At 49.2% G+C, this 15,471-nt stretch overlaps 1 long non-coding RNA gene across 1 annotated transcript; it reads left to right on the top strand.

The window, feature by feature from the left end:
* The first annotated feature begins 8,367 nt into the window (after window positions 1–8,367).
* Window positions 8,368–13,885, top strand: LOC138843916 (uncharacterized). Its single transcript, XR_011379126.1, has 3 exons — window positions 8,368–8,437; window positions 10,891–11,040; window positions 12,753–13,885. It is a non-coding gene; the product is annotated as an uncharacterized lncRNA (long non-coding RNA).
* The last annotated feature ends 1,586 nt before the right edge of the window (window positions 13,886–15,471 follow it).

Raw genomic sequence — 15,471 nt, 5'->3', positions numbered from 1 at the left:
AAGGCCATGGTAGAGAGCTGGATCAGAAATGGAGCAGCCAGGACTCAAACCAGTGTCCCACGTGGGTGCAGGGGTCCAAGCACTTGGGCCATCTTCTACTGCTTTCCCAGGTGCATTAGCAGGGAGCTGGATCAGAAGTGGAGCCAGGACTTGAACCAGCACCCATGTAACCTGCTACACAATAGCGCCAGCACCTAAATTTATCCTTTAAATCAACTGTCCATGAATTTTTTGAAGTATCTTGATCCTGCATTTGGTATGATTATCTCTTGAATATTTTATTCTTTTAAAATTTATTTTTGAGAGGCAGAGGGAGAAAGAGAGAGAGGCAGAAAGCTGGGAGGGGGAGAAATCCCATCTGATAGAGGGGCTGGTGCTGTGGTGCAGCAGGTTAAACCTGTGCCTACAATGCCAGCATCCCATATGATCACTGGTTCAAGTCCCGGTTACTCCATTTCTGATCCAGCTCCCTGTTAATGCACCTGGGAAAGCAGTGGATGATGGCCCAAGTGCTTAGGCCCTTGTCATTCATATGGAAGACCCAAATGAAGTTCTAGTCACCTGGCCCAACCCTTTCTGGCCATTTGGGGAGTGAACCATCAGATGCAAGATCTCTCTCTCTCTCTCTTTCTCCCTATCACTCTGTCTTTCAAATAAATAAATACATCTTTGATTAAAAAAAAAAAAAGAAATCTATATGCTAGTTAACTCCCCAAGTGCCCACAATAGCTGGGGGCTGGCTGAGAATGAAGTCAGGAGCCAGGAACTCAATTTGAGTCTCCTACGTGGGTGGCAGGGACCTAGCACTTGAGCCATCGCTGTTGCTTCGAAGTTTCTGCATTCGTGGGAAGCTAAAATTGGAAGCAGAGCTGAGACTTGAACCCAGCACTCTGATAAGAACCATGGCTGTCTTCACTGCCTGCCACCCTCTTATCCCCCTTGAATATCTTTTAATAGCCTTCTAGTCTTGAAAAGGATTAAAGGGGGGAATGATTTTTTTTTCTTAGCAGTAAACTTTCCACAGAAAGCAGTTATTATGAAAGAAAATTATAATAGAAAAAATGAAGACCCTGTAAACTTTAAAGAATTCACTTTTTTTTAAAGATACAATTAAAAGGCTGTGACTTAAATGCATGAAAACATAGGAGGTCATTATTATATTTCCTCTGAAGGGTGGGGATTTGGTGGGTCCAAATTCACTCTGAATGTGCACAACAAGGTCCATAAAATAAAACCTCTTATTACTGCCACAGTCTACAAAAAGAGGTTATTTTAGGTAGGTGGGTTTCTCTCTGTTGGAGGGAAAGTCTCTGAAAATGATTTCATGGTTTCCATCAATACTCTAAGAGGTCTAATTTTGTCTTCGCGATCGGGACTGGGGGATCGCAAGCTTTTATGATGGGCTTCATTGTCCACATCCCCGCAAGTGCAGGGAATTCCTTTCCGACTTCAGATAACGGTTACTCTGTGCTCCGAAGCTTTGCGACAGCCCCCTCGTCATCCTGCTCAAGCCCAGAGGTTCAGGCCTGCCTGCAGTCACACACCATGGCCAGTCATTAAACCTCTGTTCTCACCGAGCGCTCGGCCACATGGAATGTTCATTTGGAGGTTCCAGTCAAAGGCCCACAGAGCTCCACTCCCCTGCACAAAGTCGTCCTGTATTTGGTCAACTGACTGTTGAATAATTGGCACAGCTCTTGATGCCAATGTGAAAGAGCGGTGGAAGAGAGTGCAGGGCCCGGCAGGCAGGGAGGGCGCGTCACTCTTGCGTGAGCTCCGCAGCCTGTGGAATGGGTGGTCTGTGTTTGCGGAGGGGGCTGGGCAAGTCCTCCCAGAACCAGGGTCACGGTTCAGAACTGAGGCCCTGGTGCACCAGTGCACTGCCTCGGAGAAGCTAACTGCCTCCTCTTGTGAGCTGTAAAATCCTCAGGGATAATGTGCACTTTGCAGGATTCTTAGGAGTCAGAGAAATGCAGTGATAAACGCAAAAGACCCTGCACAGAGCAAGCAGGACTTGGGAGCAGCCAGTGCCCCTGCGTGTGCTCTCTCTCTCTCTCTCTCTCTCTCTCTCTCTCTCTCTCTCTCTCGCTGCCCCACAGCTTCCAAACACACACAGCTAACTTGGAGCTGCCAGCAGCCGTGTCTCTTGGCTGCTTGCTGTGGTCCCCAGTCAGCGGCCTGAAGAGCTAGGGAGTTAACAACTCTGGGAGCAGCATGCAGGAGAACTGACGAGAACTGGCGGGTGCAGCCAGAGCCCAGCTCCCTTGCCTTCTCTGCAGGGAAGGGAGTAACTGCCTCCTGCCAGCTCCCTGCCTCCCCCAGTGGGACTGAGTTCCTACCTCCAAGGGCGTCCCTGCCCTAGGGCACTTTCCTACCTGCCACTCCCAGATACACTCAAATCCTTTCCCCCCACCCCAGTCCCCTCCTCTCACCCCAGCTACTTCTGGGAAAATCTGTGTGGCCACCATCACCTGGAACCTGAGGGCAGAACTTTCACTGTGAATGTTGGACTCGGTTAAGCCTGTTTATAAGGAATCTGTTCCTGCAGTTCCAAACAAGCAATCTTGCTAGCAAGGTAGGAGGCCTTTTGACCAACTGTGTCATAAACGGTTTTGTCCTCAGGGATACAATGGATCTGCGAGGAGTTGGATCGAGGAGCGGATCTGTTAGGAGTTGCTGCCGCAGTAAAAAGATTTCTCTCTCTCAGAGAGATTGCAGGTGCTTTAGCCCTTTCTGTCTTTCAGCAGAGGATTCTGCTGTCATGCAGCTTCAGTCTGGGAAGGTTGTGCAAAAACCCTAAATCCAAGTGTCACTTTTTGAGGTTATTAAAGGATAATCAATAATAACTATGAACACTGGGGATTCCATCTCTGGGCATTGTTTTAAACTGGATGCCTCACATTTATTTAGTTATTTTGCTTTTCATTTACTTATTTTAGAAGCACAGAGAGAGGGGAGAGAGAGAGAGAGAGAGAGAGAGAGAGAGAGAGAGAGAGAGACTGACAGAGCTCCTGTCTGCTGATTCACTTCTCAAATGCCTGCAACAGCCAAGATTGGACCAGGCTGAATGGGGGGCCAGCGTCTCAATCCAGATCTCTCGCAGGTGGTGGGAACCCGGCCACTGGGGCACTTTTCTGTTGGGGCAATTCAAGAACCATGCGGTGTGTGATTTTCCCATAAGCATGGAGGAAGGGAGCAGGAATTCTTTACTTCAAACTGTACTTGAAATGGGATGGAAGAGAAGTGGACACACGGTTTGCTGTGGAGAGAGGCTATTCACTGAAGGCACAAATTCTGTGATATGTGAGGCTTGTTAGGAAAAGGCTTGGGTATCTATACGTCTATTCAATATGTTGAAGAACCCTCGCAAAGAAAACTCTGTAAAAGAAAAGCTGTCTTTTACAAATGCCTCAGACGTAAGCTTAGCAAAAGTTCCCCCCAGAGAGGTGGTCACTGAGTATTTCAAACGCTGATAGTTTTGCTTTAGAGAGGCTCACGCCGGGCTGAACTTGGCATCCCTTCCCTTGCCAATGTCATGTACACAACTGATTCGATCACCTGGGTCTTTCCTGTCTTCCACTTATTTTCCTACAACAAAGGATGGAAAACATTCGCGACTCAGAACATATGTATATTTGGAATAGTTCGTTCTTTCTGTTCTTTTTCTTGACTTTGGAAAAAAAAAAATGTCCTTTGATCTTCAGTGTACCACATGAAGGTCCTTTGAATGCAGTACCTAATGGGGAAAAGAAATAATAAGCCAAGAGCTGCTGTAACCCAAGAAGTTTGCTTTGCGAGCCCTTGGTCTCTCCGTCAGCCTGTCAGCCTGCCTGTCTACTTGTGCGAGATTCTCCATTTTGAACGCCAGGGCTTTGTGTAAGCGCCTTCGAGGTTTTGTTTTCGTATCTAAACACTAGCTTCTCTGTGTTCTTGCCAATGGCTGTAGAATTCTTTCATCACAGTGAGGGTGATTTTTTTTCCTTTTTTGTTTGTTGTTCAGTGTTGCCAGCTGAAGCTCTTAAATAACGAACGCAGAATCTCCCCACAGACCTAAAAGGATGGTTTTGCCTCTTGACTGATTTAGTAAAAATTTTGCCAAGCTCTGGTTGATTTGGGTGAGCATTGAAGGTGTGTTCCCTTCACGGCTGGGGCACTGCTTCTCCCAGCGGCCAGGTGAGTTGGCTGAGCACAGCTCGGCTGGGACCTCCAGAGAACTGATCTTGGCCAAGAAAGTTCGGTGGTTCTGTGGTTCCTTGATCTGCTGTGAGAGGTGGCAGTTTACGAAGACTCACACCCCTGGCTTGAATTTGGGTCAACTCTGACAGGCCATCCAGCTCCAGGATGCCCCACAGCCCACCCATCCCTTTGCTCCACTCCCTTGGGCGTCACTGCTGAGAACATTTTCCCCATATACCTCTTATCCAGTACACCAAAGTCCTAGTGTCTTTCCTAGGTAATCCAAATGGAGACATAAGGAATTAAATGATGAACAGGTCCAGAGGAGAGACGGGGGTATTAGGGTTCTGCAGAGAAACAGAACCAATAGGATCAAGAGGATGGAGAGATCTGCTGTTAGGTACCAGAGAATGATGTTTCCATCAACAATGGATCACACACATGACATAGATGCCCCATGGCCTGGGCGTCTAAGTAGGTGACACCATCTAGGTTTGTGCAAGTATGAGGGTACATCAAATGTTTGTGGGAAAATTTTGAAATCATGCATTTAAAAAAATCATTTATTTATTTACTTGAGAGGCAGAGTTACAGACAGAGAGAGGGAGAGGGAGGGGGAGAGGGAGGGGAGGGAGAGGGAGAGGGAGAGGGAGAGAGAGAGAGAGAGAGAGAGAGAGAGAGAGAGAGAGAGAGAAGTCTTCCACCCATTGGTTCACTCCCTAAATAGCTGCAACAACCAGAGCTGCACCCATCTGAAGCCAGGAGCCAGGAGCTTCTTCCGGGTCTCCCACACGAGTACAGGGGCCCAAGGACTTGGGCCATCTTCCACTGCTTTCCCAGGACACAGCAGAGAATTGGATGGGAAGTAGAGCAGCCAGGACTTGAACCAGTGCCTATGTGTGATGCTGGCACTGCAGGCCACGGCTTTACCCACTACACCACAGCGCTGGCCCCAAGACTGAATTTAAACCTCTCACATTACACATAAAAATAAACTAAGAGTGAATCATAATCCTAAACATAAGAGCTAAGAGTATAAAATTCAACAAAGAAACTAGAAATTTGTGACCTGAAGTTAGATAATAGTTTCTTAAAAATGACACTGAAACACAAGCAATTAAAAAACATAGATAAGGGCTGGCACTGTGGCTTAGTGGGTAAAGCAGTTGCCTGCAGTGCCAGCATCCCAAATGGGCACCAGTTCGAGTCCCAGCTGCTCCACTTCTGATCCAGCTCTCTGCTAATGTGCCTGGGAAAGCAGTGGAAGATGGTTTAAGTTCTTGGGCCCCTGCATTCACGTGGGAGACCTGGAAGGAGCTCCAGGCTCCTGGCTTCAGATTGGACAAGCTCTGGCCATTGCAGCCATTTAGGGGGTGAATCAGCAGATGGAAGTCCCCCTCCCCGCCCCTGCCTCTGTTTTCCTATAACTCTGCTTTTCAAATAAATAAACAAATCTTTAAAAAACATACATTGGACTACTCTGGGGTGGCTGTACTCAGAAGACCACAGGAATGAATGTTGGCAAAGACGTGGAGACACTGGAACCCTCCCACTTTGCAGGTGGCATTTCAGAGCAGTGCAGTCAACTTGGAAAAGACCTTGGCAGTTACTCAAAATACGACACGTGGAGTTACCGCGTGACATGGAAATTCCACGTAAAGCTAAGAGAAATGAGACTTTAGGAACACAACACCCACACATATATGTCTATGAATGTTCATAGCAGCATCACTGGTAAAGAGCTAAAAGGTGGGAACTGCCCAAATCTTTATCAGCCAACGGGTGCCTAAAAGCAAAATATGGTATGTGCATGCTGACATGTTACTCAGTCAGTAAAATAATAAGGTACGGGGACATGCTCCAGCATGGGGGAACCTTGAAAACATTACGCTAAGTGAAAGAAGCTAGACAGCAAAGTCCATGCTCATGTGGAGTGTCCTGAATGGGTAAATCCATACAGAAGTAGATTAGTAGTCGTCTGGGTTTAAACTAAGGTGTGGGGAAGTAGGAATTAGGACTGCTAATGTGTACAGGGATATGTTGTAGAGGGGCACTAAAAATGTCCTCAAATGAGATTGTGGAGCTGGAATGCGGTGAATGTTTGAATGAGTTCAGGTGTCCCGTCAAATACCTTTTCAGCTTCAATTTTTGGAGGGTTTGGTCACAAACCTTATCCTGTAGATCCACTGGCAGCTGTCTTACTGGAGGCCATGGATTGAGAGAGTCATGAACTCCTACCAGCTCTGAGAAGAGAGCACTGGGGGTTGAGGAAGTCCTGATTTTAAGGTTTTTGGCACCGAAAAAAAATTTTGGGGGGGCCGGAATGTTCTCCAACTGCTTCTCCTGTCTATGCAGTGACAGAGTAGAGACAGATAAAGCTGGCAGGGGCAAGCTGTTGGTAGGGGAGGAGCATGCTCCTTTCACTTACACAATACCCTGCAGAGAAAGCTCTTGGTCCTCCTAGTTGTAACATCACATTGGACTACACGTTCAGAGAGTGGTTTGCTGTAATATTTATGGAGCACTCACTATGTGCCAGGTTCTATTCTAGCCGCGTGTTTATTGTATTTTAAAAACTGTATGTATGAGGGTTTTTAAAAAAACTCCCTAGAAATGCATATTTTGAAAAAAAAAACCAACATGGATTTCAATAATTTTTTTGCACTAAAATAAACTTAGATTTCAGTTCCATTTTATGATTTTGATGTACCCTCAGATTTGAAGTGTACAACATGATGTTTTGATATACTCATCTTGATGCACACGTATATAGTGAAGCAGTGGAAAATGGCCCAAGTGTTTGGGCCCCTGCACACACATAGGAGACCTGGATGGAGTTCCAGGCTCCTGGCTTTGGGCTGGCCCAGCGTTGGCCATGTGGGGAGTGAACCAGCAGATGGAAGATCTCTTTGCCCGTTCCTCTCTCTGGAACTCTGCCTTTCAAACAAACAACTAAATAAATCTTTTAAAAGAAAATTCCTAAGTAAAATTGCAGACACAGGGGAATCAGAGTTTTACGAATTGTGGAGTCACATAGACCTGAGTGAGTTCATTCCATACTTGTTGTGTGACTCTGAGCAAAATTCTTTAACCTAAGTAGTCTCAGTTTTTCTCAAAACCCACCTACGTGTCCATGTGGGTTGTAAACATTTATTGAGATAATAATATATCTCAATGAACACCCAGCTCAGTGACACATTCCCTTCTGATTTTCAGCTCACTGCGTGGACACAGACTATGGTTCATGTAGAAAGCCACCACAGTAAGCCGGCGCCGCGGCTCACTAGGCTAATCCTCCGCCTAGCGGCGCCGGCACACCGGGTTCTAGTCCCGGTCGGGGCGCCGGATTCTGTCCCGGTTGCCCCTCTTCCAGGCCAGCCCTCTGCTGTGGCCCGGGAGTGCAGTGGAGGATGGCTCAGGTGCTTGGGCCCTGCACCCCATGGGAGACCAGGAAAAGCACCTGGATCCTGGCTCCTGCCATCGGATCAGCGCGGTGCGCCGGCCGCAGCGCGCCACCCGCGGCGGCCATTGGAGGGTGAACCAACGGCAAAGGAAGACCTTTCTCTCTGTCTCTCTCTCTCACTGTCCACTCTGCCTGTCAAAAAAAAAAAAAAAAAAAAAAAAAAAGCCACCACAGTACCTTGTAATCCACCTTCCTCCCTCATAGCTGAGAAAACCTGGGTTCTAGAAATGTTCCATGTCTTGCTCAAGGTCACACAGCCAATTGAAGGTGAAGCCAGTTTCAAAGACCAGCTCTGCTAGTCCTCTGTTCAATCCTTTTCCACCAAATCTATAAAATCCGTTTCTCTTCTGTCTCTGTGACTTGCATTTGCTAAAGGGCTTAACGGGCCCTTTAAAATCTGGCGATTTCACCATAAGGTCTCAGAATAGTTTTTTAAGTTGTCCCCCAGACCTTAGGCCAGGAAAGCCCTGTCTCTAGCACGACCCTGTCCCACACATATTCGTTAATTCTTTGTCCGTCTTCAGTCAATTCTCAGTCCTGACTGACTCCATGGCCTAAGGGACTCAGTTTTCAGTGGAGACTCGGCATCGAGAGAGTCTCCACAAGACGGTAGGGCTACTTCTCAGTAGAAGCCCCCGTGGACTCAACCTGCCAGTGGCTCCAGAGAGGAGGATGCTGGGAGTTGTTCCTCGTTTCCGTTTCCGGTGTGGGACTGAAGGTAGCCAGTGAGCATGCGCAGCCCGAGCGCCTGTCGGAGGACAGCCTAGGAGAGAGTAAGCGAGTCTCCCTCCCGGCTGGGTATGTCATGACATGGGGAACGCAGTACTTAGCCGTTGGTGGCCTGGTGGTTCTCAACATAGGACATTAGGGAATCGATCTGAAAAAACCCCGAATCTCCTGAAATATGAACATCAGATGGGTCCCCGGGCTCTGCGGAGGACCCAAGACCGGCTGCTTAAATTTTTAAGACCTTGTAATAATTTGAACAACCAGTCAAGCCTGAGTCCTGAGGCACAGCGCACGCGCGCAGGTTGTGGAAAAACAGATGGAGAAGACAAATGAGAACAGTGTGTGCGCACGGGAGCGCTCAGCACCGGCCGGGATCCCAGGAAGGGGGCGCAAGCCATGGACCACTTGGCTCTCATCTCCTCCTTCGCGCCCCCCAGCCCCATCCTGGATGGGAGTGGGCTTGTGCCACGTGGGTACCAGCGCCCCGGAGAGGAGCTGGCACATGGAGCCCTGCCTAAGCCCGCTTCCAGCTCTTAGTATTTCTCCTCCTCCGCTGCACATCAGAAACCCCTTGGGGACCTTCTTAAAACTACCCCTGTCCCGGCATCAACCCAATCCCATGAAATCAGAATGCCCCAGGGAGGGGCCTGGGTGTGACGTGTTGTTTTACATTTTTATTTATTTTATTGTATTTTAAGTGGCCAGGTGATTCAAACGTGCAAGCAAGCAAGATTGCACTGAGCTCTCGCCTCCCTCTGCCAGCCCTCATCCTTGACCTGTTGCTCATGTTGCACCTGCTCCTGTGGCTTCCTGACCTCGGGTCTAGCTGCCTGCTTTCTGGCCTGGGGCCTCTTCCTGATTCAGGATGGCCATGGCTTTGCTTCTCTCCAGGGGCAGAAGCCGTAACGCCCACCATTTATTGTGGGTGTTTATTATCTCCAGATGTGTCCTTGGGATGCTGTAGTGAGTTGAATAGTGATTCCTCAGGAGATAACTCCATGTGCTAGAACCTATGGATGCAACCTCAGTTCTTTACAATTCAAACGATTTTTAACTGATATAAAAATTCCGTATACTCGCGAGGTGTCATGTGATGTTTTGATACATGCACGTGTGTGTAGTGTTCCATCAGGTAAATGCATCTGTCTCCTCTAACATATAGCATTTCCTTAGGGTGAAAAAAACATCCCAAACCCTTTCCTCTAGTTTTTTCACAGAAATACACAGTGTATGATAATTACATTATATTATAGTTACCTATGTGCAACAGAACTTTTATTTTTATTGAACTATAACTTAGTACCTATTAATTAACCTTTCCCTGTCCTCCCCCCCCCCCCCCCCCCCGCCCTCTGCAGCCTCTGGTAACCACCATTATCCTCTCAATTTCCGTGAGATCAACATTTTGAGAGCCCAAGTACCAGTGAGCTTGCGTGGTGCTTGTATTTCTTTTTCTTTTTTCTTTTTAAAGATTTATTTGAAAGTCAGAGTTACACAGAGAGAGAAGGAGAGGCAGAGAGAGAGAGAGAGAAAGAGAGAGAGAGAGAGAGGTCTTCTATCCACTGGTTCACTCCTCAGATGGTTGCAACAACTGGAACTGGGCCAATCTGAAGCCAGGAGCTTCTTCCAGGTCTCCCACACAGGTGCAGGGGCCCAAAGACTTGGGCCATCTACTGCTTTCCCAGGCCATAGCAGAGAGCTGGATCGGAAGTGGAGCAGCTGGGACTCGAACCGGCACTGCAGGTGTCAGCTTTACCCGCTATGCCACAGCGCCGGCTCCTGCTGCTTGTATTTCTGGGCCTGGCGTGTTTCACTTAGCACAGAAGCCTCCCATTCTGTCCGTGTTGCTGCCAGCCAGACCTTATTTATAAACAGGGTCTTGGTGAGTGAAGTCAGTTGAGGGTTCCCAGGAGGAGATTGTCTTGTATTTGGAGTGGCCCTAAATCCAGGGACCAGTGTCCTTGTGAGAGACGCAGACAGAAGTTGGAGAAGGCCATGAGAGCAATGAAAAGCCCACACACCCAGGGAAGTGGCACATGGGCCCGTCCCCGCCACGCACCGCTGCCCCTTGCTCTAATGCCTTGCCTTTCCCTCAGGCACCGACACCCGCCTGACTTTGCCATGACGGACAGACAGACAGTGCACAGAGGTGCTGCCGACTGTGCTGCAGACGTGCCACGTCCTCTCTGTCGTTTGCTGATCTGGTAGGAGGAGCCCGGTAGACGCACCTGGTGGACACTGGGGGTAGGAAAAGCGCCACAGCCCCTGAGATGCTGATTCCTGTCTTCGGGAACTTTCTGCGCCAACGTGCTCAGGGATGTGTCTGCTGGGCTTCCTTCTCTCTGGTCGCCAGGAAGTGTGGAAGTGAAATGTGAGCCGAACTCGTGCGACGTTACGGGAATTTCACGTCTTTCTCTCTGGTTGGGATTTTTCCAGACTTATTTACGTTGCTCTCACCCTGACTGTTTGTTCCTGCTATGTTATGTGTTGTGCAGCTTTTTTTTTTTTCCCTTTAATCCAAGGATGTGATGGGAGAGAAGCCAGCTCATTACTGAGAACACCAATGAGTAACAAGTACACGCATGAAGAAGATGAACTTCTTTGATTGACTGCAAGGCTGAGACGAGTCGGTGGATGGCCTGAATGTCCCGGGACAGAGACAAATAGCACAGGCAAGTCCCCGGGCTCAAGCTTTGGCTCCCACAGCCCTTCGCACATGAGGGTACTTCAAAACTTAGTGAGAAAAATGAGATCAGAAGATAAGTTTATCCGTACATGGCTTTTTTGCGGCACACACCTTCCATGAGTGTTTTGTGGATCCCCAGTAAGAGAATTTGCATGACAGTATTCCAGGTCTTAGAGAACTTTGGAGCTGGGTGAAACTGTGGGTGAATCCAAGCACTTCCTTACAGAAAAGAGGGAAACTGAAGACCCAGCAATTTGCCTAAGGCCCAGAACTATTTATTGGCAGGAACAATGGGATGAGAATCTTTTTCTCTCCCCTCCCAGCCCAAAGCTGTTTCCATGATACCACCCACAAAGTCGCAGCTCTTCCCTCTTTGTATATGAAAACTTTTTCACTTGGAGCCTTGGAGAGCGTCTGAGGAGGGGAGGCCTGCACATGTTTAATTCTCTTTCCTCTACGGACTCTCCAGATTCAATAAACTGATGCAAGATGGACGTGCCCCCTCCCCCGTCACTTTCCTCAGAGCCCACCCTGGTTTTCACGTTGCGCTATGGGAGCAGGCTTGTGCCAGCAGCAGCTTCCCTGTGCCTACTGTGCACAGGCAGAAGGAGTTCCCCGGATACAGCAGGGCTTGGGAAGCCAGGGGCTGGGGGCTGGGGGCTGGGGGCTACAAGGTGGCAGATGGAATCGTCAGGGTGGGGGGTTTTCAGGGAAGGCAGCCTGCTGGGTCCAGGAAAAGGAAGATAGGGATTCCAGATGTTCCCCCAATGCGTCTGGCTTCGGTCAGTGTTGGAGGACTCCTCGGCACAGGTTCTCAAAACTTCATAAAATCCGGGGTGGGGGGCGGGGAGAGCAGATGGAAGCAGAGCAAGTGAAGACCCCCCTGCCACTGCACGCACACATGGAAAGTGCCCCCAGGGGTGCCCCTCCCATGGTGCTCAATGCAGCCCGGCACCACGGGACTCAACAACGCGACACAACACAGGCTTCTTATGGGGGCCAGGACCCAACTTTGCGACGGAAGTCGTTCTGCCCTATGGGTGTGTATTTTGCTAGTTCCAGCTGACTGCTTTTCAGTGGGGACCGGAGCCCAGAGAGCTGCTCAGCTGAGCTGCAGCTCCTGGTGTCACTGCTGGGTTGTCCTTTTTCTTTCTGTTTTCTTTAAAAAAAAAAAAAAATCAGTTAGCCAAGCATGCAGTCCTGCAGGGGAGGGGCTTCTAGGAGAAGTTTGGGGCCTTGCAACTGTTGCCTTCAGAGAAAGCAGAAATGCAAGGAAATGTTGTATTTGTGCGTCCCATTCTCTTGCATCCTGTGCGGGTATCAGCCCGCAACAGCCTGTCAGCAGGGGCTCAGCCCTACAGGACAACAGTGTTATGGATTTCCTGCCCGCATCGGGACTACACCTAGTTTTCCATGTTGCAAAATGATGGCCTTTGGGACACCACAGCTCACCAGCTGTGATCTCAATGATGGGCACACGGCTGCTGTTTGTAAGAGCTAGGAGCCATGATCCACTAGAGTGAAGAGCATTTGTAGCGGTCAGGCTTCCAAGACACATGGCTCTGACCTTCGGGACGCCGTAAGAGACAATTCGGAGGTCGACTCTCACTTTGTTTTCGCGTTGATTTACAGCCGCACTGCGCTGGGGGATGCTACAAACATCTGGCTGCTCTTTGCATCTCTGTCTCCCACCAACAGGTGCCTGGGCCAGGTCAAAGGAGAAGTTGAAGGAGTGAGTCTGAAGAAGCTGAGCTGATCAGGCCGGAGCGATCAGTTGGGAATCAGGAGGGGAGCCTTTGGGCCGTTCCTTAAACTCTTTTCAGAGGTTGTTAATCATTATCTCCCCAGTCCTGGCTCACTTACATCTGAATCTGTGGAGTTCATTGCTTAAAAAAAAAAAAAAAAAGTGTAGCTTCTTAGCCCTGAAGTCACATGGCTTGCATCAGATGGCCCCCAAATTCCTGCTCCTACACAATTTTTCTTGCTCTCCTTTAGCATGGGTGCATTTAAGTTCAAGGATGCACTTATACAGTGTCCCTGAACCTCACAGCTTCTATAAAGTCCCCGCTCGTTTGTGGATGCTGAAGCTTGGCTGGTAGCAAACTCTCTGCATCCAGTCAAGCATCCCATAACAAGGTTTCAGTCGATGATGATGGCACGCGAAGCAGTGGTCTCATACAGTTATATATATATCACACAGTGACAGCCCGGATGTCTGCACGGGGACACTAGGGGATGGCAGCACATGACGAAATCACTTGAGGACACGTCTCTTAGAATGCCTCCCAGTGGTTAAGAGACACGTGACTGTCCTATGTTTTTTTCCTTTATAAGGCTTAATTTATAAATCAGGCACAAGGAGATAGGAACAACAATAAAATAAAATAATGATAACCATGTACTGTCAGAAAAATTATACACCTGTGATTTCCACCTCTCTGTCTCAAAAATATCTTGCTGTGCAGTAGCATGGGGTTAACGCTGGGTATCTGAAGCCACAGACACGGGGAGGGGGCTGCTGTGTCATATTATCTGGCTTTTCCAGTTCTGTAGGAAACGTAGTCACACAGCAGGTAACGTGGCGTGTGATGTTCATTCAGGATGCTGCCTGTGGTTGGAGCTGCCTTACCTGCGATGACCACCATCTACTTGTCTGGTCTCCTGTTGGGAGATACGGGCTCCTTCTGGTTGTGACTGCTGTGAGTTATGCCGCTCTGAATGTGCTGTGGGTCACCCCGTGAGTGGGATGTTGGGGTATGGTGTGTTTATTGTCAGTGTTAGTAGGAGAGACAAACTGTTCTACAAACTGTCACTGCATGTCCGATCTTTTTTTTTTTTTTTTTTTTTTAAGATTTCTTTATTCATTTGAAAGGTGGAGTTACAGAGAAAAAGGGAGAGAGAGAGAGAGAGAGAGAACTTCAATCTGCTGTTTCACTCCCCAGATGGTTGCAATGGCAGGAGCTGCGCCAGGCAGAAGCCAGGAGCCAGCAGCTTCTTCTAGGTCTCCCACGCAGGTGCAGGGGCCCAAGGACTTGAGCCATCCTCTGCTGCTTTCCCAGGCCGCAGCTGAGAGCTGGATCAGAAGTGGAGCAGCCAGGTCTTGAATGGGCGCCCATATGGGATGCTGGCGCTATAGGCGGCGGCTTTACCTGCTACACCAGAGCGCTGGTCCCCGGATTTCTCTTTCTTTAAAGAATTTTAGAGCCGGCGCCGTGGCTCAATAGGCTAATCCTCCGCCTTGCGGCGCCGGCACACCGGGTTCTAGTCCCGGTTGGGGTGCCGGATTCTGTCCCGGTTGCCCCTCTTCCAGGCCAGCTCTCTGCTATGGCCAGGGAGTGCAGTGGAGGATGGCCCAGGTGCTTGGGCCCTGCACCCCATGGGAGACCAGGAAAAGCACCTGGCTCCTGGCTCCTGCCAGGATCAGCGCGGTGCGCCGGCTGCAGCGGCGGCCATTGGAGGGTGAACCAACGGCAAAAGGAAGACCTTTCTCTCTCTGTCTCTCTCTCACTGTCCACTCTGCCTGTCAAAAAAAAAAAAAAAAAAAAAAAAAAAGAATTTTAACTATTGTGGGCTCAGTTAAAGTGAACTGCCAATGAAAATTATAGGATATGAACAGTTTCTTCAACAAATGCTCCTTTGAACACAAAGATGTCAAAAAGTATCTTCAGGATAAAGTTTGTGGGGAGAGTTATCTTTCAGATCGATCAATCTGGCGCAGTTAAAAAAATTACGTTTAGGGCTGGTGCTGTGGCCCAGCGGGCTAAGCTGCTGTCTGCAGTGCTGACATCTCACATGGGTGCCTATTTGGAGGGCATTTCTTAGTTTCAGGCTGCCATTAGGATGACCTAAAACGCGGGGCATGGTTGACACCATTCACTTCCTTGCTTCATGGGAGAGTGGTGAGGACGAAAGTGGTTCCAAAATGAGTTTTGGGTCCAAGGTGGTAGCTGAGGTCAAAGGTCATTCAGAGACCCTGGGCTGCACGTGCAGTCTTTCCAAGGGTCACCTGACATGAAGAGACCACATTGTGTGGACAATGGAGGCCCACCAGGAACCTCCAGGACGGTTGAAAACGCTGATGCTTCCATGGCCATTAGCTCGGTGACAGCCTCACCACACGTCCCGGTACTGCACCAGAAATTGCATTCCTGAAGTCAGAGAGAAGGCAGCCACAGGGTCTCACTGATGGCTTCATCTTTAGGAGCCAGGGACCTCCTGAAGTTAGCACTGGTTCACTCCCCTGCAACGGCCAGGGCTGGGCCAGGCTGAAGCCAGGAGCTGGGAGCCTCATTCAGGTCTCCCATGTGTGTCCAAGTACTGGCACCACCCTCTGCTATCTTCCCAGGCGCCCTAGCAGGGAGCTGGATAGGAAGTGGAGCTGCGGGGACTCCGGCCGGCGCCCACGTGGGATGCTGGC

Source organism: Oryctolagus cuniculus, chromosome 1, assembly GCF_964237555.1.
Source record: "Oryctolagus cuniculus chromosome 1, mOryCun1.1, whole genome shotgun sequence".
NCBI classification, from domain to species: Eukaryota; Metazoa; Chordata; class Mammalia; order Lagomorpha; family Leporidae; genus Oryctolagus; species Oryctolagus cuniculus.
The sequence above is the reverse complement of the archived record's forward strand: the minus strand, read 5'-3'. Positions and strand labels throughout refer to the sequence as shown.